Here is a 25,674-nt window from a genome sequence, read left to right on the forward strand (position 1 = left end):
TTGACGTCGTATGACATGAGGGTCTCGTGAGATGGAAAGAGAATGAGTTAAAGAGGGAGAAAGAGATCCAGAGTTCTTCACTAGTGTTGACAGGCCAGTCCTCTCTCTAGATCCGCCAGCCCTTGCCTGGGGCTTTAGCAAGAAGACAAGGAAGTGAGCGCAACAAGAACACTGGACACGTGTGCCCCTCTCAGACCATGGACAGACGAGGAGATAACAGGAAGACGATATGAGATGTGACATACTGGAGACTTCTTCCTCCTCTCGATCACTCCATAATATACCAACACTGATCTTGTCCATGACCTCAGACTGCCTGTTAAGACTGATCATCACTGACTTGATGATTGTGTAGTGTGCTGGATAAAGTGATCGGTGTACTTGTGATGCAAGTATATGGGCGCAATAAATACTAGTCACTGAAAAGGTCATGAAGCTCAGAAATATAGGGGTGCGTCTTCAAAATGAGTAATGCATATTTTCATGATTGCACTTTTGAGTGTTACTGATCAGTTGATAAAGTTTAGTAATCAGTCCCTCCTGGATTGCACTGGGCTTTTTGGTGATATTTGCAGGACAAAAACCTTGACTTCGCTGCGGCAATTCTGACATTTTGCAATGTGCTGATGAGGAAAGCATTTTGTTGACGTGTGGCTTGATTGAACCACATTACGCGGTAAATGTGCAGTGATTGGCTGAAATTCACTGTTTGCCCTGCAGTGATGGGTCAGTTTAACGCAATAATTAGACTGTTTCACGTGGAAATGGTGCGGTGCTTGGTCAAATGTGCAAGCCATCGCATAATATGCCAAATTGACTTAGCAAAAAAAGAAGAATCGATAGCAGAATTCTGGAGAGACTGAGCCGGTTAGTGCTGGTTAGCGCACAGTAGTGCCCTGTGGTCAAAGAGGATAACCACAGCACGCATGTTTCCAAGGAAGGTTATTTTAGTCTGTAATAGTGTGTCATCTCCTGGTCTGTGTCAAAACCACCACCCATTACATGACAACAAAAAAGACAAGAGCTAAAGTGTTTAGCTATTACACCAGGGAAAAAGACTTGACCACTGACATAAATATGTCAGGCAGACAGTAACTTCACACTTTCAACTGTGATTGATAGGTCGAAGCTGATTATTTACACTCCTAGCTTAGTGATTGTATGGCGGTTAAGTTTTCAAATGGCAGTGGTTTGGCTTGTACCTCAGGATTCCAGACTTGGTCTCAGCTCCTTTAGGATCTTTGGTAGCTCTAGGAGACACATGCTATACCTGAACAGCTGACGAGGAAGACCACTCCTGCCTATACGGCCAAGGGGAGAAAATGTTCTCCCCGTTACCGACGGTCATTTAATAAGCCATAGACTTTTTCCTGAATCCAGTTCATCGTTTGGGTCAATCCTGGAAAGCCAGCTTGCTGTTGAAGTGCAATGAATTCTCTGCCTCTATAGGTCTAATGAAGTGGTCAGTTGTCACTGCAATGCTTTCAAAAGAGGGAGGAAATCCACTAGTTAGACATGAACATAGTGCAATGGAGTTGGCCTGGAGACCGGCCTGGGTAAAAGCTGTGGTTCCACAGTGGTGTCTGGCCAAAGGTTCTGCAGCTGGTACTGAAGCATCAGTTGAAGAGGATCGAGTCTGGGTCCCGGTTGGCTATCTGGGCCACGTGCTTCAGAATGTCCTTCTTTGTGATAATCCCCAGCAACCGACTGCAAGATAGACAGGGACAAAATGTCAGAGGTCTGGACTTCTTACCATATACAAACTCTTTTACATAAGTAAGTTCTGTCACTTTTTTTTGTCTGTCTTGGGGTTTCTGTTCCGTTCTACTCATGAATGTACACTACCATTCAAAAGTCTGGGGTCACTTAGAAATGTCCTTGTTTTTTGAAGAAAAGCACAAAAAAAATGTACAGCTACAATAGTCATTTACAACATTAACAATGTCTGCACTGTATTTCTGATCAATTTGATGTTATTTTAATGGACAAAAATGTGCTTTTCTTTCAAAAACAAGGACATTTCTAAGTGACCCCAAACTTTTGAATGGTAGTGTATAGAAGTAACGGTTCCTAGCTACATAGCTAGTTCTCAGTAGCAGGAGCTTTACCCATTGTGTGTGATGAGGCATTGGCACAGGCCCAGCTTCCTGAAGATGTCCACCACAATGTCCATGGCAGTGTGGTCTGTGACAGTGAAGGGACTAAGGTCCATGATGCCCCGAAGCTTCAGAGGAGGGGGGCTGCTGGGGGGCTGAGGGGGCGTGTACTCTGTGAAGAAGATCCTCGAGGTGCTCACTATCCCATCCTGACGCTGTCTGGCATTATCTGAGAGGGGAGAGAGGGTTTTTACAGAGGAGTGGCAGAGACAAATAAAAAGGTGTTAAATACACTGCTAATGACATTGAGAACGTAAACATAATAATTAGTAATAATTAGATATTAAACTGATTACGGAAGAAGGCAGATTACATTAGTCACGTTAAAACCTTACTCCGCTTATCTTAAAATTAAAACACCCGTTTTTTTGTGTTTAAAAAAAAAATCTTTTGAAATATTAGGACATGTAAACACCTTAATCAGCGTTCCAGCGGTATATTTGATCTACGGATGTGCTAGCACCAGCTGAGCGAGCCTCCCTCTCTAGTGCAAGTGAAGTTGAGCTCAGAACAACTGAATGTACGCATCTTAGAAATAGTTTGAACATACACAGTTTGTATGCCCCGACTCAAGTATGCGCTCCAAAAAAAACAAGCCCGCTTGTGGAAACAAAAGTTTATTTTGATTTGGCGATTTTCGGCATTGATCAGAGTGCCACCAGGTAGCCTGATTTCAGAATGTGTCCGTGTAAACAAGACAATTAGGGAAATCGTTCTTCTTGCAAAGCACGTAAACGTTTGAATCAAACCATCATATTCACCTGACTATCCACGATAATTGCCTTATTGTGTCCATGTAACCACACTCAGTTATGATGACAATGAACATGTTGGTCAAAAGCCAGCACCTAGCACGACACAGGACGATGACCCATCATCCATACCTATGGAGATGGTGAGGTCCCTGCGCAGCACGAAGCCCACCAGGCGCTGGGACTCATGGGAGACCACCACGGGGAAACCGCTGTAGGTGGTCTCTGTGATCATGGTCTCCACGTCCTCTACCGTCATGCCGTCCTGGGTCAGTACGGAGAGCGGCGGGTCACTGCGACGCGGCCGCATCACATCCATGGCGAGGGTCTTATGGCTAAACTCCTCCTTGGCCTCCAGGAAGGGGTAACCGTTGAGGCGGATGTGCGCCTCCTAGATGCCCTCGCGCCCGATGGCGTCCGCCACCCGCTTGCTGGTCATGGGCGCGGTCATCAGGGGCACGATGTACTCCAGCCCTCCGGTCAGCTCGAACATGATGACCACCGGGGATACGGTCATGCGGGTCACCCCACCTGTGGGCACAGAGAGAGGGCTGGAGGCAGAAGTCTTGAGGCTATGCCTAATGTCGACATTTAACCAGGAACAAAGGAGTTCAGAGTAAAGACAAAACCAAGTGAAGAAAACACTCGTAGACATGCAAGGTGCCAACATACAGCACTCTTGCAGCCCTTACCTAAGCAATCAGCAGGCCTTACCTAAGCAATCAGCAGGCCTTGCCTAAGCAATCAGCAGGCCTTACCTAAGCAAGCAGCAGCCCCCACCATGGCGTAGAGGTCTGGGGTGATGCAGTCAGCACCAGGAGAACACCAGCCCCTGAAGATCGCCCAGTCATGGTGGTAGTAGGCCAGCTGCTCCATGCCTATACCCAGCAGCCTGCCTGCAATCGCCCCCACCGCCATACTAGGAATGAACAGCCCGGAAGGAACCTAGAGGAACGGAAAGACATGATTTATAGAAAAGACTCAAATCCCATGGAAGACCTCGCATTGAAATCATACAAGTAAGCGGTGACATCTCTGGACAGATGTGCCATACAGACAGGCTACGGTAGAAGGAACGTGGTCCTCTCGTACCTTCATGCCGAAGGTAACCACGGTGATGAGCATCTTAAAGACAAGGGCCAGGGACAGCTGCCACATGGCCGTGTAGACGTCATCTCCAGCTGGACGGTCCGGCAGCTCGTTGCTGCTCTTGGTGACGTGGTGACGTTGGCGTTGTCATAGTTACACAGCTTGGAGGAGTCCATCAGGCCACAGTCGTTGAAGAGCTCAGAGATGAGCTCGCTGGTGCTGGTGCGGGTGTAGCTGTTAGGGAAAGCCACCACCGCCGTGACCGCGGTGACAACTAGCACCTCCAGGACCGGGTAGTGGCCCAGCCACGTGGTCTTACGTCGCCGGCACCACGTGATGTTGGCTCGGATAAAGAAGGCGCCCCAGATGCCGCCGAAGATGCCAAGGAGGACGAAGGGTACGAGCTCCAGGAGGTGCCAGGGCGTGTGGAACTCCACGTAGAACAGCACCAGGCGGCTGTTGCCAAACGGGTTGATGGAGCGCAGGGTGAAGGCTGCCACCAGGGCCGCGAAGAACGACCGCCACAGGGTCTTCAGAGGGAAGTAGTAGCTCACCTGACAGGATCGTGAGGAGCAGGACAGTTACCATAGACAAATGTCAACATTTGAATTGAATGTTCAATTTAACTTGAAGAGTAGTTCAACTTGAATCAGAAAGCACATAGATTTGCATAAGAAGAAGAAGCCAAGGCGCTTCTCACCTCTTCCAGACTGAAAAGCACTCCTCCTATGGGGCACCGAAAGCCACAGACACACCAACGGCAGCAGCAGCAGACAGAACCTGACACAAACAAACAAGGAGAAGGTGGTGATCAGTGTGTCCTTCCACTAAAGCCTTTATAACACAGCATGGCAACAAAGCTGAATAACAGCTCATATAATGCCGTGATTCAACGGTAAATATCTCAGGCGCAGTGCTAACAGAATTGAGAACGATAATTGCTGGCACTGCACTTTGATTCATACTCGCTCGCTGTGGCAGGGGAGAACAAGCATCACCTCGGGGTATATGTTTATTGAAATCGTAAACCCACAAGACCATCTACAGGCTATTTATAATTTCATGGGGGTTTCCCGTGCCGAGTCTGACTTGAGGCTCTCTAAAATTCTTTTGACACGGTGTCAATGCAAAACAACATCAGTGTTCCTAGTTTTTGGAATTTGTGTCAGCTCCATGAAAAAGACTGTCAAAGGTTAACCTGTCCATCCATATAAAATGTGCAAATGTTTGTGAATAGCCCACTGCTATTGTTCCTCACCTCTCTGCGCTTGGCCTCGTTCTTACGGCACTTGGTGAACAGGTGGCATAGGATGTTGCCACAGCAGCAGGCCACGTGGACCAGGGGCCCCTCCTTCCCCAGGCTGAGCCCCGACGACACAGCCAGGACCAGGGTGATGGTCTTGATGATCAGGGTCCACTTCCCCAGGTACCCTCGGATGATGAACCCACTCAATATGGTTTTGATCTGGGAGAGAAAAGAAATATCACGGGTAAATGAACCACTTCATCTGTCCTCTTTCAAAAGACATATCAAACAAGGCAAGAGGCATAAAGTAGTCGTACCTCTGGGATTCCAGAGCCACAGGCATAGGGGGCGAAGGCCCTGACCAGTGTCACAGCCAGGAAGGCGAATAGTAGAGCCCAGCACACGTACATTAGGTAGTTCGTAATGTACGCAAAGGGACCCTGCAGAGAGAAATTTCACAATAAGACTGACCAAAATAAATCACGTAAAACAAAAACAATGGCTCGAGTAGTACAATTTTAACCCACCTCTGTCGTGCCAATGATGAGCTCGGCCCAGCTTTTCCACTGGGGACACTTGTCCCTCTCCTGGAAGGTGGTCTCGTTGGAGGTCCAACAGCAGTGCTCATGGTTGAACCAGAACCAGTTCAGACAAACCCCTTCCTTGAGGTCTGTCATCCAGTGGGCTGATATGTCAATCCCACCTGCCAAAGCACCTGGAATAGACCACAAGGTAAAATTACTAACACTATCAATGGTTTCCAGGGTGTTGCTGTGAGGGGTTTAGTAGAAGGAATCAAATGAAAAAGTCTAATGATAAACATCTGTATCCGTTTAGACTGACCTGACATGAGTCCGATCAGCAGCATGAGCAGCCATCCAGAGAAGGCATCACTGACACTCTTCACCAGCGCCCATGTGGACTCTTTGCTTTTACTGGTAATCTACAGAGAAAGACATAAATATTCAGCTGGGCTGAAGTGCGATTCGGTATACCCTTTTTCCATTCACTCTTCCAAGATCTCGTCGAGCCAATCGAACCCAATACTGACATTGACCAATTAAACAGAGAATTGGAAGAAGAATAAAGAAAGAGACTGGACAATTATGGCATTCTATTGGAGTATCTCTCAGGGGCCTAGAATTAACAATTCTCCCTGCTTTTGTCTTAGAAGACAGTCATTTAATGCAGAGACAGGACATTATTTTGAACAAATGCTCTCTAGATTCTCATGTTGCTTGTCATTGCAAAGACTAAAGCAGAGATAGAGATAATGTGACAGAGTGCTACTACAGAGTGATTTTTTAAAACCCTTTTCGCTCCCCAATTTCGTGGTATCCAATTGGTAGTTACAGTCGTCTCATCGCGGCCTCGGGAGAGGCGAAGGTGTTGCCAATTGTGTGCCGCCCCATGGGTCTCCAGGTCGCGACACAGAACCCAGAATCTCTAGTGGCAAAGCTAGCACTGCGATGCAGTGCCTTAGACGACTGCGCCACTCGGGAGCCCTACTACAGAGTGCTCACGTCACTTCCTGTTGAACGCAGAACGGAGAGCTCTATTTGATGTTTTGGAAAGTTTTGAAAATCTTTTGAAAAAGTTTGGTTAATAGCTAGCTACCTTTTGAGTTTGGATCCCGTGACACGGTTGGCATCAGTTGCTGAAACCACTACTATCTGTCCTGTGATCCTGCCGACCAAGGCCGGGTCTGAGGAGCTGCTTGGAGTAGAAAGTAGCCCAGTTGCTAGCTAGCTAGCTGCCTATCAAGCTAGCAGGGTTTTCTTGAGGGCTTGAACGCAGCCTGTAACGCGGTTAGCCATTGTGGCTGGGGCTGCGGATTTTCCTGGGCTTGTGACTGGCTAGATCCCTGCTGTTTGTTGTTGTGTTCAATATACCCTGTGACCTGCCCTTTCTGGAACTGCGAGGAGTGACAGCTTAACCTACGTTGCTACCATGACAAAGACCAAAGCCAGCAGGAGTACCACTGAGGATAGTGGTGTCACAGGTGAAGGATATTTAAAATGAACAGAAAGGAGTTCTACCAGCAGTTGTTACAACAACAAAATTGCTTCAGGATTTTGGTCAAATACTGATGGAGTCAACTAATAAAAGAATAGAAGACCTGACCAGAGAGGTTCAGGACCTGAAGAACAATTTCAGGGTCAGCTCGATGAGTTTAAACATGAGAATGGGAAGATGACAGAAATCTGTAAGCCATTGCGAGAGAACATCAGTTCTGTATGTGAATCCATGATGACAATAACAGAGAAATCAGACTCTCGAGGGAAAATCAAGGCAGAACAACATTTGTTGTGGACGGAATTGTGGAATCTCCACATGAGATCTGGACAGAGTCGGAGGACAAAGTGAGGGAAATGATCTTGGAGAATCTAAAGACGGATCACAGGAAGATTGAGGTGGAGCATGCCCACCGGAAACCCACCACTGGCCCAGGCCGAAAGTGGTCAAGTTCCTGAGGTTCAAGGACAAGGTAGCTGTTCTAGAAAGAGCCAAGAACATGATCGGAAGGTACATCTTCCTTAACGAGGACTATCCTGAAGCTCTGCGCCAGAAGAGGAAAGAACTTATCCCAGTCATAAAAGCTGCCCGAGTGAGTGGGGACATTACTTACATCTGCTATGACAGGCTCATTGTCCCAAAAGCCTGGAAGGGATGAGAGAGCCAAGCCTCAGTGTTCATAGCTTCAACCCTGCAGCGCACACACACCCACTTATATCAGCTTGCTTAGTTTGCTCTTTTCTGTATTATGTCTCTCTGATAATCCACCCAGGAAAGGGCTGAAAATAGCCCATATTACTATATGTAGCCTTAGAAATAAGGTAAATAAAATCACAAACTTGCTAACATCAGATAATATTCATATATTAGCCATTTCTGAGACTCACTTAGATAATTAATTTGATGATACAGCAGTAGCAATAAAAGGATATAACATCTATAGAAGAGAGTAAAATCAGAGTAAAAATTCCCTGTCTAGGTCAGTTAGGATCAACACTTTATTTTAAGAATGTGACATTTCAGAATAATTAGTAGAGAGAATGATTTATTTCAGCTTTTATTTCTTTCATCACATTCCCAGTGGGTCAGAAGTTTACATACACTCAATTAGTATTTGGTAGCATTGCCTTTAAATTGGTTAACTTGGTTCAAACATTTCGGGTAGCCTTCCACAAGCTTCCCACAATAAGTTGGGTGAATTTTGGCCCATTCCTCCTGACAGAGCTGGTTTAACTGAGTCAGGTTTGTAGGCCTCCTTACAGAGAGATTCTTGATGAGACCTGCTCCAGAGAGCTCAGGACCCCCACAGTTTTATGACAGTTGTAAATACCTGCAGGAAAACGCTCTCTCCCACTCTTTCAGAAATGGAAGTTAAATCACTGTGTTACCACAGAGAAGCGTTGCAGTACGGTAACATCAAAAGTTTGAATAATGAAACAATATTTCTGTAATCCAAACAGTTGGAAGGGTCCGTGGGTACTTAAAGAACAATAATGTTGAATTCATTACTAATTTGTGATGTAACTAAGGACAGTGGAACAACATAACTACCTCTGAATGTGTATATTCCCCAGTGATCAGATTCAGATCTAGATGTTGTGGAACTTAAAATTATTAAATATGAAACTATTTGTGAGAAGATGTAATGTGATGTTAGCCTTCTAAATGAGAATTGTTTTTCATATGATGTCTTAGCCTGTCAGTGAGAAATCCCACGTAAGAACAGATATTATGCCAAACGTCATGGAACGCCCCTTTTTCCAGAGTGCATAAAACCCCTTGTGAAGAATTAACATACAGTGGGGAGTGTTACGTTCCCCAGATTATGTGTTGTAGTTTGTGTATTTGCATGTGTTTATTTCAGGAAATGGCTTCCTGAAATCCCTCAAGCAGCTGATTGGTCGACTCCAGGGCTAATTGGAGAGCTGACACCGCCCCCTCGTCAAGACACAGCTGTCTCCAATTACCCATTCCTTCAGAAGCTATATAAAAGCCAGTGTTCTGTTAAGAAGATCTTTTTTTGTAGAGGATTTTGCTGGAGGTAGATTTGCTAGAGAGATTTGCTGGGAGGTCATTGTAGAGATTTTGCTAGAGAGAGATTTTGCTAGAGGTTGATTTTGCTGGGAGTTCATTGCTGAGAGTTGGTATATTTTGTGAGTTTGTTGCTCAGATAGAACTTATTTGATGTCCTTTGTGTCTCAGTTTGTTTGTGAAATTGTTTAATATTCTGTTTCATTTGTTCCCAGGGGGGAAGGGGAAGGCACCTAGGGAGTGCTTAGGCAAGAGGCCCGCGGGCATACATATACCCGTAGCATATTCGCTGTCTAGGCACACTAGGTAAGACCTGGGTGGACCACCCCTTGTATTTTGGTTAGGGCACCAGGTGGTGCTAAATTAGGTAAGTAGTGGGTAGGCAGGTAAGATAGAGGGGGGGCTTTGGGATTTACTTTCTTTGCTTTGGTTCCGTCCAGCCCCTTTTCTCCATATTACCGTGTAAAGGAATAAAGTCCTTGTAAACGGTACCACATTCTGCTTGTCATTTTTACTCGCACCTACAGTCCATACCTTTTTCACTTCACAGAGAGTTTAGTTGTAGCAGGGTGTTGCGTTCCCTCTTCATAGAGGCGTGCGTAACAGGGAGAACAAGTATTTGATACACTGCTGATGTTGCAGGTTTTCCTACTTACAAGCATGTCTGTCATTTTTATCATAGGTACACTTCAACTGTGAGAGACGGAACCTAAAACAAAAATCCAGAAAATCACATTGTATGATTTTTAAGTAATGAATTTGCATTTTATTGCATGACATTTATTGCATGACATTTTATTGCATGACAAGTATTTGATACATCAGAAAAGCAGAACTTAATATTTGGTACAGAAACCTTTGTTTGCAATTAGAGATCATACGTTTCCTGTAGTTCTTGACCAGGTTTGCACACACTGCAGCAGGGATTTTGGCCCACTCCTCCATACAGACCTTCTCCAGATCCTTCAGGTTTTGGGGCTGTCGCTGGGCAATACTGACTTTCAGCTCCCTCCAAAGATTTTCTATTGGGTTCAGGTCTGGAGACTGGCTAGGCCACTCCAGAACCTTGAGATGCTTCTTACGGAGCCACTCCTTAGTTGCCCTGGCTGTGTGTTTCGGGTTGTTGTCATGCTGGAAGACCCAGCCACGACCCAACTTCAATGCTCTTACTGAGGAAAGGAGGTTGTTGGCCAAGATCTCGCGATACATGGCCCCATCCATCCTCCCCTCAATACGGTGCAGTCGTCCTGTCCCCTTTGCAGAAAAGCATCCCCAAAGAATGATGTTTCCACCTCCATGCTTCACGGTTGGGATGGGGTTCTTGGGGTTGTACTCATCCTTCTTCCTCCAAACACGGCGAGTGGAGTTTAGACCAAAAAGCTCTTTTTTGTCTCATCAGTGGAGGTCTACAATTTTTTTTCTGAGGTCTTGGCTGATTTCTTTTGATTTTCCCATGATGTCAAGCAAAGAAGCAGTGAGTTTGAAGGTAGGCCTTGAAATACACCCACAGGTACACCTCCAATTGACTCAAATGATGTCAATTAGCCTATCAGAAGCTTAAAAAGCCATGATATCATTTTCTGGAATTTTCCAAGCTGTTTAAAGGCAACTTAGTGCATGTAAACTTCTGACCCACTGGAATTGTGATCCAGTGAATTATAAGTGAAATAATCTGTCTGTAAACTATTGTTGGAAAAATGACTTGTATCATGCACAAAGTAGATGTCCTAACTGACTTGCCAAAACTATAGTTTGTTAACAAGAAATGTGTGGAGTGGTTGAAAAACAAGTTTTAATGACTCCAACCTAAGTGTATGTAAACTTCCGACTTCAACTGTATGTCTATCAATACCATTTTTTTCCTGATGTTCACATGTTGTGGAAGCCATCTGATGCGTTTCCAGCTGTGGGAATCAATAATTAACTTATAGCTTGTCAATGAAAGATTACTTTCAAAATATATGTATATATATATATTTTTTTAAATTGTTATTTTGTGTGTGCTTGATCTTGTGTATTCTGAACTATGTAACTCCTATCTTCTGATTGTTTCCTCATAATCTTCCAGATGTTTTCTTTCCAAATATACCAAGTTTTGGCATGTCAGAATCATGTAAATTACACATGAATGGCAGTTACTCGTCTATTTTGGTAGAAATCTACATTTTTATATTACATTTAAGAGGTTAAGGACCAAACAATTTACAGGTTGCAAATAGTTGGGAGATTTTTGATGTACCGATTCCATGGCACATGTTTTGTGTATCAGTTCATCATTTTAAATTATTATACAAAATTCTTGCAACCAATAAAATGTGATATAAATGGGGATACAACCATCCCAGCTCTGCAGATTTTGCTGCGAAGAGACAATCATTAGATTACTTGTTTTGGTACTCCCCATATGTAGCTTGAGTTTGGTCACAGGTTCAGGAAGGGCTGAAAAATTGCATTTACTTGGAGCTAACTCTTAAAATAGCACTGCTGGTTGATTTGGGAAGTCATAGTCAATTGATAAGTTGGTAAAAATGTATGTAGTATGCATGAGCTGGAATTAAAAGTGTTGTTGTCCATTAGTTTACTCCAATTAGGGGAGGGGTGCTAGGGTTAGGGGGATATAATAAGGAAAATATATATTTTTTAAATGTTAATATTATATATATATTATTGACAAAAATATATAAATGCGTGACTGGAAATGATGCAGACAATTACATTGTTAGAAGCCACAATATAACTGCACTATTAAAGCTGATCTACCTATTTTCTTTAAAGAGTGAAATTGATGCCTACATTAATAACAGTGCTTTAGACCAAGGTTGGATTACTGAAAAGGAGAGGGATTTCCTCATCACCTCTCACCCAGTATGTTCAGCTTACTATGGCCTACCTAAGATTCACAAGAAACTACCTGATCCTCCTCTGAGGCCTATAGTCTCTGGTAACGATCGTCTCACAGAAACCCTATCCCAATTTGTCTATTTTTTTTTCATTAAAAAGTTGGTTCCTTCCCTCCCAGCATTCAATACCGACACCACTGATGTGCTAAAGACCCTTGAAAATGTCCAAGTTGAATGTAATGATATACTTATAACTATGGATGTTCAAAGTCATTATACAAAAATACCCCATGCAGAAGCCCTCTCCCACTAGCTATAGCAGATACACACCCTGAAGGTCTGCTGCCCCTTCTGGTTTTATTTGGAAATTAACAAAAATGGCGTTATCTATTAACTTTGTTCATGATGCTGGCTCTTTTTACCTAGAGTATGAAGAATACAATTGAAAAAGCTGAATAAAATGGAAAGAATATTTTCTCCAAACGATTTGAGGGAGTATGCACATGCAGCTAGTCTGTGCTGAGCGTTAAGAAATAAGTATTCCTATATGCTTAATTTAGAGTTATTAATGTAACTTTGGTTGTTCTACAAATGTTGGGCTATGTTTGGATTTTGAATACATTGTACGGCATAATGTGACTAATGATGATTTGAAAAAAGGTCACTTGAAAGGCATATGAGCTCTGCTTTGTTTTTTTGCGCAGGCTGCACACTACATCAGTCACAATTTGACAAGCACTTGATAATGCCTAGAATTTCACAGCGGCATCCCCTTTATGTGTCCTTAATTCACCCTAAAAGAATCCATGCCATTCGCAGCCAGTGGCCGTAGTGCCCTTCTTCCTGAGTGCTGCGAGCTCCATCACATGATCAGGTCTTTCTCACAGGCTACAAGTGAAGACAGACACATCGGGGATGCAACTGCACGCGTCCTTATCCAATTCCAAGATGCATATTGAAGATATTGGAAGAAATGTCCACATTTACTTTTCATCAGCCAACAAGATGAGTAGGCCTAACGAACAGCAAAAGCACTAGCCTATGTCAATCTACTATCCCCAATAGTGCAAAGGTTGACCTATTCTATTCTGTTCGAGAAATAAATATTCCAAACATAGACTGGGACAGTTGTGGGATGCGATAGATCCCAAAGTAAACAGATCAGAATGTTTATCTTAAAATGTTGATAAACTATTAGGCTATTTCTTCACATTATAAGCGCAGCAATGCGCACATGGTAGTAGGCTATAAGTGCGAACATTCCATTAGCGGAAAACACCATTATCAAAAGTGACCCAAATGCAATTATGCTTGTAATGCTTTTATTACAAAGGTGCATTTTTATGGTGAAAATGATCTTCCCCAAACTTGAAACTCACGCGCTGCTTATATATGTTGATTATCAATGTTACCAATGTTGATCCAAGATGGCGTAGCAGTCGGATGTGTGTTTTTGTCTTGTCCCCTCCTGTCCCGTGTAAACATTGTTTTTCCCTGTATGTTTTTTTATTTCATGTGTAACTCTGTGTTGTTGTATGTGTCGAACTGCTGTGCTTTTATCTTGGCCAGGTCGCAGTTGTAAAGGAGAACTTGTTTTCAACTAGCCTACCTGGTTAAATAAAAAAATATGCTAGTTAGGCTCTACACCCCTTGTAAAGTGGATTAATGTGCTTAATTTTAAGAAGTTATTTGGCCACTTTAGTTGTGATACAAACCTTATTAAAACATTTAGGCCTACGGGCTAGGCTACATGAGGTGTGCGACTAGGTTTCGAAAAAGTCACACAAAAAAGGCATTGTTTCTTATGCTGGGCATCATTCACAAGTGATAGGCTAATATTATCACCCATTAGACTAGTCTTGATTTAACATTATTTACATATAATAAATAATATATTTGTGAAATTTGTTTCCGATTTAGAATGGACCATGATTTAGAATGCACCTGCTTCGAAACAGGGGCAGCGTGAAAAAATGTAATCTATGCACTTAAATAGCGAATGGAGGACGCTTTTCCCTGTGGTTTGTTTTCATGTCAGCCAGGTAAGCTATACCCCTGTAGTAAATATAAGCAAAGTTCTTAATATTAGGAAAGTTGAGAAATAAATATAGTAGGCCTAGTCTATAGAAAGCTGATCCTCCTCTTTTTAGTAGAGGCCATCACTCTCTCTTTTCTCACGCAATTGCATAGTCTATTGAAATGTTGCACAACATGAGCTCATGGACTCTCATGGAGTGTTTGATTAGATTTTCAAATACATTTGCATTCATGTCAGTGTGATTAGAGGGACAATAGAGTGCTGAGTACCAGGTAGTTAGGCTACGAATTACCAAGTTTGGTAGGCTATGAATGACCATGAGCAGCATCAGAGCATGAAGAAGCCTAATTACCATGACCGTGGAATTTGACTGCCTTCATGACTCATGACCGCTGGTGTGGCTGTAATACGGTCACTGCAACAACCCTAGTTAAGAGTTAAAAGAACAAGGAAGTAAATAGTTGTAGGTCACCTCTCTGTGGCGGTCGCGGTCTTTGGACTTCTCCCGCACCCAGTCTATGGTGTTAAAGTCCTCATAGGTGCCCACCCCTGGCACCGGATCATCCAGCAGGTCCATCAGTTTAGGCACCCCGTTCACCTCCTCCATACCTGGGTTATCCCTGGACGAGAAGGGAGAGACGTGAGGATTTAAAAGTGTCACACATTCTGGTGTGAAATAATACAAATAAAATAACACATTTGCAATACCCATCTCTTGTTTTGGCACAAAATATGTGTGTGTAAAATCAATACAACACAGACAGGCGTTGGTCTTACCAGAACATTTGTCTCGGTCCAAGGGTGGTACATCCTCTGTATTAGAGAAGTCTAACGTCGCCCCTGCTATCTTCACCATGTCCTCGTCACTTGTGCTGCTCTCGTTGCAATATCCGGTGTTATCCATCGAGAATCCTAACGGAATACACACAGCATAAGGTCAGGGTCCAAAAGCAAAGAGTTCAAAGGAATCCTCCACCTAACTACATTCGCTAAACTAGCTACATCTGGGGGTGAGACGTGAGCTAGTGTAATGAAGTGCTATTTCCTATGCAAATGACCAGCTTACTGCTATTGCATTGCTATAATTGAGACAACATATAGCAATGTATTTTCACAGTAAAACATGGTAGGGCCAGACAGGAACGCACACACCTACACACACGCAGCCCCTCCCCTTCTGGATGGGCTCCAAAGACAAAGAACTCTGTCGAGAACCAATGGGATACTGACACCAGGCTGGAGGAGACTGTCTATCATCTACGAACAACCTACCAGGAGCCAGGACTACCAGAATCTACCTACGTCATTTCAATGTATAAAATGAACTGTACGATTGTGACCGGGCTCTCTTTTTTCCAATGGTTCGCTTGAGAACTTGACGAAACGGAGCCGTGCACGTAATTGCCAGATATCATTACTCTTGAATAAACGGCCTTTACTATACCGTATCCGCCTTGTCCAGCGTCTCGACTTGGTCTCGTTTCTCATATACTTATTCATCAACACTAGCTAACGTTGGCTAGTTAGCTCTGTCTGTTTTAATTTTTAATTTATTGTGTTCGACTGGCTGTTGTGGTTAGCTTCTAGCTAAATACTGACTGACATCAACCGGCATGGAACCTAGCTAGCTATTTATCTAACGTCTTTAGCTAACTAACGTTAGATAGGTGGCTGGACAGCTAACTAAAGCTAAGTTAACTAGCGCGGTAGCATCAGCCACACACTCATACACCTTGAAAGCAATAGTAAGCACAGAGCTTCCTGTGCAAGCACATACTATTGACATCATATTAATAAAATAAAACAAGTCGTTATTACTTCGTTGGATGGATTTCGACAGATAACTCCGCTCTGTTGTTATCCTATCGGATTTTAACCGAATTCCAACAACTTCCTGCCACAACAGACATTGAGAGCGGATCCCAGATGCTAATACTGATCAGTTTATCGTTGATGGATTATTCCTGTATTTCCCCAAGGATTCTGGCTAGAAACCCGTCACAATGGAAATAGAGTAGATTTTATTTGACTATTGAACCCACCAGTACAGCAAACAAGGATCACATTATGCCTCGTCTAGTCCCCAAACTCATTGCCAATGATGATTCCCTGGGTGTCACACACAGACCTGTATATTTGCATGTATGCAGATGACAAAGTTAACAGCATTAAGTATTTGGGTGTAGGTTCATTATTGAAATCAAGCACTATTTCTTCAAGCATGCATTGTAGAAGGTTCAATGACTTCTCAAAACTGTCAACCTCATTGTTTTCTAGAAAATAAACACAGCACAGACAATGGTGAGAGTTAGCATCCTAGTGTACCCTCAGTTGAATAAATCAGACTTTGTCCACAGTGCATATGTAGCCTAGTGACCTTTCCTTGGCATCTCTGCTTCATCTGCACCAATATTTGGACATAGGATTAAGTGAAAACAATATGATAAGTAAATCACCTTCACCAGTTCAGTACTTTCACGACAATCAATGACTGGAATGCAAGATGGTAGGGTACAATGCTGTACTGGTGGGTTCAATAGTCAAATAAAATCTACTCTATTTCCATTGTGACGGGTTTCTAGCCAGAATCCTTGGGGAAATACAGGAATAATCCATCAACGATAAACTGATCAGTAGATAGCCAATTCAAATAAAATGTTATTGGTCACATACACATGGTTAGCAGATGTTAATGCGAGTGTAGCGAAATTTTGTCAATTGACATGTAGGCTTGTCTACAGAATTAGTCTGGGGTATGAGTCAGTACAGGTCCATCAAAGCTGGGACCAAGAGACTGAAAAACAGCTTCTGTCACCAGGCCATCAGACTGTTAAAAATTGAGTCACCACCAGCCGACCCCCTGTATGTGTTTCTGTTCCAGACTCTGACATGCTTGTTATAATATTTATTGATTTACATTTTTAGGATTTGTGTGTATTGTATTGTTAGGTATTACTACATTGTTGGAGCTAGAAACATAAGCATTTCGCTGCACCTGCATTAACATCTGCAAAATATGTAGGAGTCCCATAACATTTGATTTGATTTTTAAAATAATCAAGCCTGATATAAAAGTCTGTGCATGGAGACCTAAAAACTTCCCAAAATGATTGTGTTATTTATTAGTATGACAAAACATCCAAACATGTCACAACACAGGTCATGAATTACATCCTCTAAGTCACCCTGTGGATATTTTTATTCCCTATGGCTACATTGTTTCTGGTCCTGGGGCTATTATGAATATTTGACTAATTCTGAATAATGAGTGGAAGCTGCATGATACAACTCATAATCCCAGTTCTTAACACGTGAATCTCTCTTTCCCCTGCCACTGCTCCACCAAAGATTAAGCTATGTGAAGTCCCACTGGGCACACACTGGTTGAATCAACGTTGTTTCCACGTCATTTCAATGAAATGACGTTGAACCAGTGTGGAATAGACGTTGAATTTGCGTTTGTGCCCAGTGGGTATTTACAGCTAAATTTAGGAACACAATATGTGGTAGCTGTTTATATTTTTGTTTTTTTGTGTTAAATGCAAGATCTACTTTGATTGAACTTTTCATATTAGGGGCCAAAAGAAAAAGGAACACTCAAGTGATTTGGACTCATGGGTTATTCCATGCCAGGATGGCCCAAAGATATGTATGATGTTTTGGATCTTCCTGAAATAAAATACATAGAAAGGTCCTTTAAATAAATGGAGAAATAATTAATTCAAGTTGGAAAATGTGTGACATTTTGGCTTTACCCGGACCTTCTTTAAGACACTACAATGATGAGTCTGTAGATGAAGCCAGTCTGGGTGACATTTGAAACCTTACCATGTGCTCTGAAATATGAGAAGTGTTTATATTAATAATACAAAGTCTTTTTACATACATTTAGGGATAATTAACCATATACAGTGGGGCAAAAAAGTATTTAGTCAGCCACCAATTGTGCAAGTTCTTCCACTTAAAAAGATGAGAGAGGCCTGTCATTTTCATCATAGGTACACTTCAACTATGACAGACAAAATTAGGAAAAAAATCCAGAAAATCACATTGTAGGATTTTTAATGAATTTATTTGCAAATTATGGTGGAAAATAAGTATTTGGTCAATAACAAAAGTTTATCTCAATACTTTGTTATATACCCTTTGTTGGCAATGACAGAGGTCAAACGTTTTCTGTAAGTCTTCACAAGGTTTTCACACACTGTTGCTGGCATTTTGGCCCATTCCTCCATGCAGATCTCCTCTAGAGCAGTGATGTTTTGGGGCTGTTGCTGGGCAACATGGACTTTCAACTCCCTCCAAAGATTTTCTATGGGGTTGAGATCTGGAGACTGGCTAGGCCACTCTAGGACCTTCTTCTTCTTCTTCTTACGAAGCCACTCCTTCGTTGCCCGGGCGGTGTGTTTGGGATCATTGTCATGCTGAAAGACCCAGCCACGTTTCATCTTCAATGCCCTTGCTGATGGAAGGAGGTTTTCACTCAAAATCTCACGATACATGGCCCCATTCATTCTTTCCTTTACACGGATCAGTCATCCTGGTCCCTTTGCAGAAAAACAGCCCCAAAGCATGATGTTTCCACCCCCATGCTTCACAGTATGTATGGTGTTCTTTGGATGCAACTCAGCATTCTTTGTCCTCCAAACACGACGAGTTGAGTTTTTACAAAATGTTATATTTTGGTTTCATCTGATCATATGACAATCTCCCAATCTTCTTCTGGATCATCCAAATGCTCTCTAGCAAACTTCAGACGGGCCTGGACATGTACTGACTTAAGCAGGGGGACACGTCTGGCACTGCAGTATTTGAGTCCCTGGCGGCGTAGTGTGTTACTGATGGTAGGCTTTGCTACTTTGGTCCCAGCTCTCTGCAGGTCATTCACTAGGTCCCCCCGTGTGGTTCTGGGATTTTTGCTCACCGTTCTTGTGATCATTTTGACCCCACGGCGAGAGATCATGCGTGGAGCCCCAGATCGAGGGAGATTATCAGTGGTCTTGTATGTCTTCCATTTCCTAATAATTGCTCCCACAGTTGATTTCTTCAAACCAAGCTGCTTACCTATTGCAGATTCAGTCTTCCCAGCCTGGTGCAGGTCTACCATTTTGTTTCTGGTGTCCTTTGACAGCTCTTTGGTCTTGGCCATAGTGGAGTTTAGAGTGTGACTGTTTGAGGTTGTGGAGAGGTGTCTTTTATACTGATAACAATTTCAAACAGGTGCCATTAATACAGGTAACGAGTGGAGGACAGAGGAGCCCCTTAAAGAAGAAGTTACAGGTCTGTGAGAGCCAGAAATCTTGCTTGTTTGTAGGTGACCAAATGCTTTTTTTTCCACCATAATTTGCAAATAAATTCATTAAAAATCCTACAATGTGATTTTCTGGATTTTTTCCCCTAATTTTGTCTGTCTTAGTTGAAGTGTACCTATGATGAAAATGACAGGCCTCTCTCATCTTTTTAAGTGGGAGAACTTGCACAATTGGTGGCTGACTAAATACTTTTTTGCCCACTGTAAATGTAAATATCTCAAAAGTGAAATTTTTGATTTTGTTCATTTTTAGACATGTGTTTAACAATATACTCTATAAGTACAGTACATACAATTTCCAGAGTCTCTGGTACTTTTGAAGATATGACCCATGTTATACATATCATTTGGCATTATAGGTCATTAATCAATCACCAGCAGAGGAAGTTCCCTTTGAATCCATTTTCTGATTCACTCTGTTGGTGGTGCTCATAAAATGAAAAATAACTTCAAAAGTAGCAGAGAGCCCACTCTGGAAATGTGATGTACTTGTAGAGTATATTGTTTTCAACCATGTCTAAAAATTAGCAAAACCAAAAAGGGTACTTTTGAGATATTTACTTTATATGTTTTATTATCCATAATTTAATGTAAAGAAATTGTATTCTTAACACTACTCATTTTTCAAAGCACACGGTAAGGTTTCAAATAACACCAAGACTGACTTTGTAGCATCTACAGACTCATTGTCAGCATGACGGTTCAACCTTAAACACACTACTGCTTCTGCTACTTCTTTAGCACTTCTTTAGCACTCTGCTTTGCTATCCACAAGAAGCTGAAAGGATCCAAAAGATTGTTGCTCTGACTTGCATCGTCTGAAAATGTATAGATTGTGAAAATGAAAATTAAGTGAAAATGAAGACATTGACAGTGAATCCACATCAACATCATCCTCACCAACTTTAAACATCTGCTATCTGAGCAGCTAACCGATCGCTGCAGCTGTACATAGTCCATCTGTAAATAGCCCACCCAATTTACTTACCTCGTCCCCATACTGTTTTTATTTATTTACTTTTCTGCTCTTTTGCACACCATTATCTCTACCTGCACATGACCATCTGATCATTTATCACTCCAGTGTTAATCTGCTAAATTGTAATTATTCGCCTACCTCCTCATGCCTTTTGCACACAATGTATATAGACTCTTTTTAAAAAAAAATCGATTTATTTTTCTACTGTGTTATTGACTTGTTTATTGTTTACTCCATGTGTAACTCTGTGTTGTTGTCTGTTCACACTGCTATGCTTTATCTTGGCCAGGTCGCAGTTGTAAATAAGAACTTGTTCTCAACTAGCCTACCTGGTTAAATAAAGGTGAAATAAAAAACAATAAAAAATATTGGAATAGAAGAGAGCAAAATCTCCAGGTTTGTTAGATACAGTGCCTTGCGAAAGTATTCGGCCCCCTTGAACTTTGCGACCTTTTGCCACATTTCAGGCTTCAAACATAAAGATATAAAACTGTATTTTTTTGTGAAGAATCAACAACAAGTGGGACACAATCATGAAGTGGAACGACATTTATTGGATATTTCAAACTTTTTTAACAAATCAAAAACTGAAAAATTGGGCGTGCAAAATTATTCAGCCCCTTTACTTTCAGTGCAGCAAACTCCAGAAGTTCAGTGAGGATCTCTGAATGATCCAATGTTGACCTAAATGACTAATGATGATAAATACAATCCACCTGTGTGTAATCAAGTCTCTGTATAAATGCACCTGCACTGTGATAGTCTCAGAGGTCCGTTAAAAGCGCAGAGAGCATCATGGAGAGCATCATGAAGAACAAGGAACACACCAGGCAGGTCCGAGATACTGTTGTGAAGAAGTTTAAAGCCGGATTTGGATACAAAAAGATTTCCCAAGCTTTAAACATCCCAAGGAGCACTGTGCAAGCGATAATATTGAAATGGAAGGAGTATCAGACCACTGCAAATCTACCAAGACCTGGCCGTCCCTCTAAACTTTCAGCTCATACAAGGAGAAGACTGATCAGAGATGCAGCCAAGAGGCCCATGATCACTCTGGATGAACTGCAGAGATCTACAGCTGAGGTGGGAGACTCTGTCCATAGGACAACAATCAGTTGTATATTGCACAAATCTGGCCTTTATGGAAGAGTGGCAAGAAGAAAGCCATTTCTTAAAGATATCCATAAAAAGTGTTGTTTAAAGTTTGCCACAAGCCACCTGGGAGACACACCAAACATGTGGAAGAAGGTGCTCTGGTCAGATGAAACCAAAATTGAACTTTTTGGCAACAATGCAAAACGTTATGTTTGGCGTAAAAGCAACACAGCTCATCACCCTGAACACACCATCCCCACTGTCAAACATGGTGGTGGCAGCATCAAGGTTTGGGCCTGCTTTTCTTCATCAGGGACAGGGAAGATGGTTAAAATTGATGGGAAGATGGATGGAGCCAAATACAGGACCATTCTGGAAGAAAACCTGATGGAGTCTGCAAAAGACCTGAGACTGGGACGGAGTCCAACAAGACAATGATCCAAAACATAAAGCAAAATCTACAATGGAATGGTTCAAAAATAAACATATCCAGGTGTTAGAATGGCCAAGTCAAAGTCCAGACCTGAATCCAATCGAGAATCTGTGGAAAGAACTGAAAACTGCTGTTCACAAATGCTCTCCATCCAACCTCACTGAGCTCGAGCTGTTTTGCAAGGAGGAATGGGAAAAAATTTCAGTCTCTCGATGTGCAAAACTGATAGAGACATACCCCAAGCGACTTACAGCTGTAATCGCAGCAAAAGGTGGCGCTACAAAGTATTAACTTAAGGGGGCTGAATAATTTTGCACGCCCAATTTTTCAGTTTTTGATTTGTTAAAAAAGTTTGGAATATCCAATAAATGTCGTTCCACTTCATGATTGTGTCCCACTTGTTGTTGATTCTTCACAAAAAAATACAGTTTTATATCTTTATGTTTGAAGCCTGGAATGTGGCAAAAGGTCGCAAAGTTCAAGGGGGCCGAATACTTTCGTAAGGCACTGTAATAGTTGGAGAGAGAACCATGGCGAAGTACTGACCGTGGGATGTGCTAAGTTCGCATACAGAACAAAGAACTGACCAAAGACCAAGGGCAGACATCAATCTCCGTTTTATGTGTAATACACACCTAATGTTGTATCTTGCATGCCGTCATATCTTGGACATGTGCCAGTTTTAAGTGATCTCCAATTATCTACTTGAAAGTAATAGGAAGAATGCTGTGCATGTAAATCGTAACCTACTAATGGAAATCAAAGACTGATAAGAAAGTCAACACATAGATGAAAATACATCTGTAGTATTAACTGCAGTGTTTTTGTGGACATTACTGTAGTACTTACTATAGTGTTTTTGTTTTATTATCTTTGACATAGAAGTCAAGGCTTTCTCTTTACAGAATCCTACTGGAGAAATACTAAAATATAACATTTTCTATAACCTGTAGGTAGGTAGGACTGAGGTCTAAACGGATATCTTAGAGATTCTGCTCCTTCTATAACCTGAAGGGAACACAATATATGGTCTGTACTTGAGGTTTCTCACTCATGGGTGGCACGAATTGGGATTACAGGGGAGGAGAATGGGCAAGGCACATGTTAATACTGTAGTAATTATATTTGTTTAAAGTTGTGTTTTCGCAGACATTACTGGGCTCCTGAGTGGCGCAGCGGTCTAAGGCACTGCATCTTAGCGCTATAGAGGCTTCACTACAGACCCTGGTTTGATTCCAGGCTGTATCACAACTGGCCGTGATTGGGAGTCCCATAGGGTGGTGCACAATTGGCCCAGTGTTAGGTGGGGTAGGCTTGGCTGGGGTAGGCAGTCATTGGCAGTCATTGTAAAATATCATTTGTTCTTGACTTGCGTAGTTAAAGGTTTAATTTAAAAAAAAAACTGGCTTGGTTTATACATTAGCTATGCTTAGAAGTGGAGGAGCCCGAAATTTCTCCCCAATCAGAGAAGACTTACTAATGCCTTCATACAGTCAACAAACCTGTTGGGAAACTTCAAAGACATGGTGAAGCTTAGAGTGCAAACTGTTTTAATGTAGGCCAGGGATTTAAACAAATTCAATGGAGTGGTTCTCGGTTTAAGGTATAGTCAACTCACATGTACATCAAAAGCACTTTAACTTACATTTGTATGTGTTGTAGTATTATACATCAAGAGCCTGAAACAATGATCACCAGTCAACATTGCATAAATGTCCATGTACAGTATAACATCCTATCGTGTTTACTTGTAATATGTAGTATGCAATGTTAACTGAAAAGGGTGTAAGCAAGAAATGCTATTATCAAGAGGCAAAAGATACTTTTTTATTTAATTTAAATAGCACACCAAAGATTTGCTCACAAATTAAAGCAATGGTGAAATATTTTCATATGAGGAGAGTGTAAAGAAGTCAATGTACTCTTCCTGCCCACATTGTTAAACGAGAGAAGACAAACTAAAAGCTCCAAAAATAAAAAGCTTCTGCTAATTTTGATCTTATTGTTTATTCATTGTGTTGGGGCGGTGAGTCGGAAGCAGGTGAAACGTTTTAATAAAACAAAACCAAGAAAGACACTAACATAAGGCAGAACGCAGATACACAAAAACAATACCAACTGGTGAGTGAACCTGGGAGAGTGACATAAAGGGGAAGAAAATATGAAAGTAATGGAGTCCAGATGAGCATAATGGTGAATCCCAGGACCGGTGGTTAGTACTCTGGCTATGCCGTCCGAATGGAGGGGAGGAGCAGGATCAGATGTGACAGTACCCCCCCTCTGATGTGCGGCTCCAGCCGCAGGACGACGCTGACCAGGGGGGGACCCCAAGGACGAGGAGCGGGTCGGTCGGCGCAGGTGGAAATCACAGATGTTGGGGTCCAGAATGTCCTCCCCCGGAACCAAACACCGGGGCCAACCCCCCAGTCCACCAGGAGTCCAGTAGGGATCTGAGAGTACAGCGGGCTCCCCTCGATGTCCAGGGGGGGACAGCGTCAGCTAGGGGACCAGGAACCACCGGCCTGGGGAGGGAGACATGAAAAGAGGGTGAGATGTGGTATTGACTGGGTAATTGTAACCTGTATGTCACCTCATTGACCCTCCGGAGAACCTTGAATGGACCCACAAACTGGGGGCTCAGTTTCTTGCAGGGCAGACGGAGTGGGAGGTTCCTGGTAGAGAGCCAGATGCAATCCCCGGGATGGAACACAGGGGTCTCACTGCGGTGACGGTCTGCCTGCTCCTGATGATTGACAGCGCGCAGGAATCTCACGTGCGCATTGTTCCACACCTCCTCTGGGCACAGGAACCACTCATCTACCGCAGGAGCCCTGGTCTGGCCCGGGGTCCAGGTCCGGCTGGAAACCCAACACACATGAAGGGCGTGACGTATAGAGTTCTAGGTGTACACTGCCCAAGGAAGGAAATGTGCCCACTCACCCCGCCAGTCCTGACAGTGACTCCTCAGGTACCTCCCCAGGTCCTGATTCATCCTCTCCACCTGCCTGTTAGACTGAGGCCGATACCCGGATATGAGGCTAACCGTGACCCCGAGCTTCCCCAAGAAGGTCCGCCATACTCGGGATGTGAATTGGGGGCCACGGTCTGAGACAATGTCCTCTAGAAGGCCATAATGCCGTAAGACCTGCTAGAAGAGTGCCTCAGTGACCTGGAGAGCAGTGGGAAGACCAGGAAGAGGGATTAAACTACATGACTTGGAGAATCACTCCACCATCAGAATGGTGGTGAAACCATCAGAAGGGGGAAGATCAGTAACAAAGTCAATGACAGATGGGACCAAGGTCGCTGAGGCACGGGAAGCGGCAGGAGATTCCAGGGGGACTTGGTTTGAGCACACATGGAACAGGAGTTGACATACCGCATAACATCCTGCACCAAGGTGGGCCACAAGTATTTCTCGGTGATGGAATGGATGGGGCAAGAAATACCTGGATGTCCAGCGACGACAGCTGAGTGCCCAGGTCAGCAACCGATCCCTTATCCCTGTGGGAACGTAGATGTGCGTGCCCAGGTCAGCAGCCGGACCCTTATCCCTGTGGGAACGTAGCTGTGCACGGAAGGACAATTCTGGGGTGCAGGCTCCCGCTAGAGCCTGGCAGATGTCCACATCTACGTCCCAAAACACTGGACTCACGACTCGGGAGGATGAGATTATGGGTGCCCTCTG

General features: G+C 43.0%; 1 pseudogene; it reads right to left on the minus strand.

The window, feature by feature from the left end:
- Positions 1 to 1,616: 1,616 nt before the first annotated feature.
- LOC112228950 lies at positions 1,617 to 15,042 on the minus strand (annotated as a pseudogene).
- Positions 15,043 to 25,674: the final 10,632 nt, after the last annotated feature.

Source organism: Oncorhynchus tshawytscha, linkage group LG30 (genome assembly GCF_018296145.1).
Source record: "Oncorhynchus tshawytscha isolate Ot180627B linkage group LG30, Otsh_v2.0, whole genome shotgun sequence".
Classification (NCBI taxonomy): domain Eukaryota; kingdom Metazoa; phylum Chordata; class Actinopteri; order Salmoniformes; family Salmonidae; genus Oncorhynchus; species Oncorhynchus tshawytscha.